The sequence below is a fragment of the Bos indicus x Bos taurus genome, chromosome 7 (genome assembly GCF_003369695.1).
Source record: "Bos indicus x Bos taurus breed Angus x Brahman F1 hybrid chromosome 7, Bos_hybrid_MaternalHap_v2.0, whole genome shotgun sequence".
Taxonomy (NCBI): domain Eukaryota; kingdom Metazoa; phylum Chordata; class Mammalia; order Artiodactyla; family Bovidae; genus Bos; species Bos indicus x Bos taurus.
Window position 1 is genome coordinate 29,373,193 of NC_040082.1, and position 5,369 is coordinate 29,378,561.

Consider the following 5,369-nt stretch of genomic DNA (forward strand, 5'->3'; position numbering starts at 1 on the left):
TAGAAATACACTAAAACCATTAACTTGTGATACCTGTACTTTGTGACTAGCATTACTCCTTTTCCAACATATATGCTTGACAGATTGCTTCTCCAAAAATCATGTATCAATATTTGCACTTATTTCTTCCCATATGTATTTGGAGCAATTCTTCAGAGCTACTGAGAGGCTGTCTCAGGCTGTGCTGCTGCTGCTGCTGCTAAGTTGCTTCAGTCGTGTCCGACTCTGTGCAACCCCATAGACGGCAGCCCACCAGGCTCCCCCGTCCCTGGGATTCTCCAGGCAAGAACACTGGAGTAGGTTGCCATTTCCTTCTCCAATGCATGAAAGTGAAAAGTGAAAGGGAAGTCGCTCAGTCGTGTCTGACTCTTAGCGACCCAATGGACTGCAGCCTACTAGGCTCCTCCATCCATGGGATTTTCCAGGCAAGAGTACTGGAGTGGGGTGCCATCGCCTTCTCCATCTCAGGCTGTAGTTCTCAGTAAAAATGCCTGGACAAAAGAAATGTATAACTCCTTGTGCATTTTTAAGTTGACACCAGCCTAAAGAACTAAGAGGGAAGCAGAGCAAAATTGCTCTTCCTCTCAACAGTCTTCAATCTATAGGTGTTTCTGCTTTTCCTGTAATGGGTATGTTTGAAAATTATATTTAGGATAGGGGCGATGACTACACACCAGTGTAAATGTGCTTAGTGCCACTGAACTGTACACTTCACAGTGGGAAATTTTATGTATTTTTATCACAATTTGAAAACCAGAAAAACTGCTCTTTGACCTTTTTATGTGTAGTATTTTCATCTTGATTCTCTTGAAGTTTACTTTTTACATTTTTATTTACTACTTAAGAAGCTGTTCTTAAATGTAAGAAGCAAGTTGTTATCCATGTATAATTTTCCTTTCTAATCATAAAGTCAGCCATCAACTTAAATTTAGAAAGTTCTGTTGTGGAGCACAAAGCATTTTTAAAATAAATATAGCCATTATTAGTAAGCACCTTATGCTCTAAAACTTTCCAAATAGTAATGAATATTCATAATATATAATACTAATGCTTACTCCAAAGAATAGCAAGAAGAGATAAGAAAGCCTTCCTCAGCTATCAATGCAAAGAAATAGAGGAAAACAACAGAATGGGAAAGACTAGAGATATCTTCAAGAAAATTAGAGATACCAAGGGAACATTTCATGCAAAGATGGGCACAATAAAGGACAGAAATGGTATGGACCTAACAGAAGCAGAAGATATTAAGAAGAGGTGGCAAGAATACACAGAAGAACTGTACAAAAAAGATAGTGATTATCTGGGCGAATGACCCAGATAATCACAATGGTGTGATCACTGACCTAGAGCCAGACATCCTGGAATGTGAAGTCAAGTGGGTCTAGAAAGCATCACTATGAACAAAGCTAGTGGAGGTGATGGAATTCCAGTTGAGCTATTTCAAATCCTGAAAGATGATGCTGTGAAAGTGCTGCACTCAATATGCCAGCAAATTTGGAAAATTCAGCAGTGGCCACAGGACTAGAAAAGGTCAGTTTTCATTCCAATCCCAAAGAAAGGCAATGCCAAAGAATGCTCAAACTACTGCACAATTGCACTCATCTCACACACTAGTAAAGTAATGTTCAAAATTCTCCAAGCCAGGCTTCTACAGTACATGAACCATGAACTTCCAGATGTTCAAGCTGGTTTTAGAAAAGGCAGAGGAACCAGAGACCAAATTGCCAACATCCGCTGGATCATGGAAAAAGCAAGAGAGTTCCAGAAAAACATCTATTTCTGCTTTATTGACTATGCCAAAGCCTTTGACTGTGTGGATCACAATAAACTGTGGAAAATTCTGAAAGAGATGGGAATACCAGACCACCTGACCTGCCTCTTGAGAAACCTATATGCAGGTCAGGAAGCAACAATTAGAACTGGACATGGAGCAACAGACTGGTTCCAAATAGGAAAAGGAGTACATCAAGGCTGTATATTGTCACCCTGCTTATTTAACTTAGATCCAGAGTACATCATGAGAAACGCTGGGCTGGAAGAAGCACAAGCTGGAATCAAGATTGCTTGGAGAAATATCAATAACCTCAGATATGCAGATGACACCACCCTTATGGCAGAAAGAGGAACTAAAAAGCCTCTTGATGAAGGTGAAAGAGGAGAGTGAAAAAGGTGGCTTAAAACTCAACATTCAGAAAACAAAGATTATGGCATCTGGTCCCATCACTTCATGGAAAATAGATGGGGAAACAGTGGAAACAGTATCAGACTTTATTTTGGGGGGCTTCAAAATCACTGCAGATGGTGACTGCAGCCATGAAATTAAAAGATGCTTACTCCTTGGAAGAAAAGTTATGACCAACCTAGATAGCATATTGAAAAGTAGAGACATTACTTTGCCAACAAAGGTCCGTCTAGTCAAGGCTATGATTTTTCCAGTGGTCATGTATGGATGTGAGAGTTGGACTGTGAAGAAGGCTGAGCGCTGGAGAATTGATGCTTTTGAACTGTGGTGTTGGAGAAGACTCGAGAGTCCTTTGGACGGCAAGGAGATCCAACCAGTCCATTCTAAAGGAGATCAGCCCTGGGATTTCTTTGGAAGGAATGATGCTAAAGCTGAAACTCCAGTACTTTGGCCACCTCATGAGAAGAGTTGACTCATTGGAAAAGACTCTGATGCTGGGAGGGATTGGGGGCAGGAGGAGAAGAGGACGACAGAGGATGAAATGGCTGGATGGCATCACTGACTCAATGGATGTGAGTCTGAGTGAACTCCGGGAGTTGGTGATGGACAGGGAGGCCTGGCGTGCTGCGATTCATGGGGTCACAAAGAGTCGGACACGACTGAGTGACTGAACTGAACTGAATGCTCATGCACAGTAATACTCATTGACATCTGGGGGAAACTAAGATACAAAAACTAGTATCTTAAGACAGCTAAATTTGTTAATGTTAATTTTTAACATTAAATTTGTCAAAACTGTATCCAGGCTTTAAAACATCTGTTCCCTCTCCTGTACTCAGAGACATGACCCTCCTATAGTTGCCTAATATTTCATATTTGCCAGGCTAATATTAAAATAAGCATAGATACTTGGCAAACATTCATCTTTCCTTCTCAGTTTCAAATTCTGCTGAATCTCATAGTAAAGTCCTATTTGGAGGTGGTGGAACTCCCCCTACCCAACATGATGAATACATTCCTAGAAAAGATAAAAAAACAGGGGCCTCATTGGCTTATAAAAGTGCTAGCAGCATAAAACAGGGGAGAATGCCATCTCAGTAGTATAATAGGAAAATCTGGAATCTGAGAGAGAACAATTAGTTTCTATTACAAAAAATAAAACAGGATAGCAAAAGACAGATGAATCAACCTCTGTTTTCATTAAGCCAAACCCATAGGCCATTTAAGTAAAGGTTGAAGAGATGTGCCAGGGAGTATGTTGAACACAATGTATTAAACCTTAAACCTTCAATAACCAAAACTTTTTACCTGCCTAGCAGAAAGAGATGTGATTTCACTGTCAACCAAATTGTTGTCATGTGAGTAAAATGCATTAAAGACTTTAAAACCAAGGCTCTTTTACTCATTAAAGTCTTCTAGTGCTTCATTAATCTTAATAGTATAATCTAGTTCTGATTGAAGTGCACCTGAATGCAGTTAGTGCCTCATCAGCTCTGATGAGCTCCAAGTAATTCAAGCCAGGTCTGCAGAGTGATCACAAATTATGTGTCTCTGTTTACATCTACTCTAGGCCTGTTTGCCCATGTCTTCAGCAGCACAGCTTTTACATTCCAGGAGCCGAGTGGCTTCTTTTTGATTTCTCTTACTGTAGAGATTTTTATTTTCAGAGCTGCCTTTATACTAAAAACAGTTTTGTGCAAACAACAACAAAAAAGATTTTGTGGAGATGCCAAAATATGACATTTCTTCTCCAAACCTTCAGACTGAATACTGATATAGAATATAGATATGAGTCAAATGCATTTTTGAAAAGTTGGGCGTCTGATGTCTATGTTAAAGAGTAAATGAATATCAGTTCTGCGTTTCCATTGTAACTCTGTTTCAAAAAACTCTTTTTAGAAAAACCTCTTCTTGGGACTTCCCTGGCAGTCCAGTGGTTAAGACTCCATACTCTCAACGTAGGGGATAGAGGTTCTTTGGTTTTGTCTCAGATCCCAGGCAGGTCTTTTAGTCTTCCAGATGGCTAACCTCCATTATGTGCAGATTTTTCTAGTTTAATTCTCAGAGGGCAGTTTTATTTACTTTCTCTTTTTTTGAGGGTTTTGAGGCTCCCTCCGATATGTTGTATTCCTCAGTAAAATTTTAAATCCTTGTATAGTTCCCTACACATGAGAAAAAGAGTATTTCTACCATAGAGAGATTGTGATTATTTCATTTCTACCTTGATTATTAGATTAAATACAGTAGATATTGCATAATTTGTACCAAAATTTTCCTCCATTAAAATTACTAGCAACTATATATCCTTTCACATTAAAAAATTAGCCTTGCTTAAATGTCAAATTTTCTAATTTTTTTGGTCACACAGCATACAAGATTCTTAGTTCCCTGACCAGGGATCAACCCCATGCCCTCTGCAGTGGAAGCACTGAGTCTTAACCACTGGATCACGAGGGAAGTCCCTAAATGTCAAATTATTAAAAGTTGTTATGAAACATTTTTGACATTCAAAAAGGAATAAAAGACTTTTTATGTCTGGGGACCAGCAGGTGAGAAGAATCACCATTGTGAAAGGGGTAACCACCAAAAATCATAGAAGTCAGAAAACAGTGGAACAAACTAGAGCTGAAAGAAGGGGGTAAAAGTAGAGAATTCAATGTTTATCAAGTCAGGTAATTAGGTCTGTGTCTTCAAGAATATGAATTTCATCCCATTAATGTGTTGTGAGATCAATTTAGAGTACTACAATCAGCATTTTTTTTTAAAACTGAGAGAATAATACAGAATAGAAAAATATCAGAGTGCATCTCACATAGTAAGGTTAAGTATTATTACCTGAAACTTTTATTTGGGTTTTACATACATAAACATACACACTCACTATCTTACTCATATATGAAAAATATCTATAATGGATTCTAAGGTAAAAATATATTTTGGGGTACTCTTTCTGCCCCCTTCTGATGCCTATGTCAGAAGCTTTCTCTATCTCCTTTATACTTTAATAAAACTTTATTACACAAAAAAATAAAAAATAAAAAAAATATATTTCTTCCCAGAGGTTACAGTGAAAGAAAAAAAATGTAAGTCACTGTCTTATATTATTTAATCATCATAAAAACTTTGTAAGGCAAATTATCTTCATTTACAAATGAAACCAAGACTCTATTGAGTTAGATAATTTGCC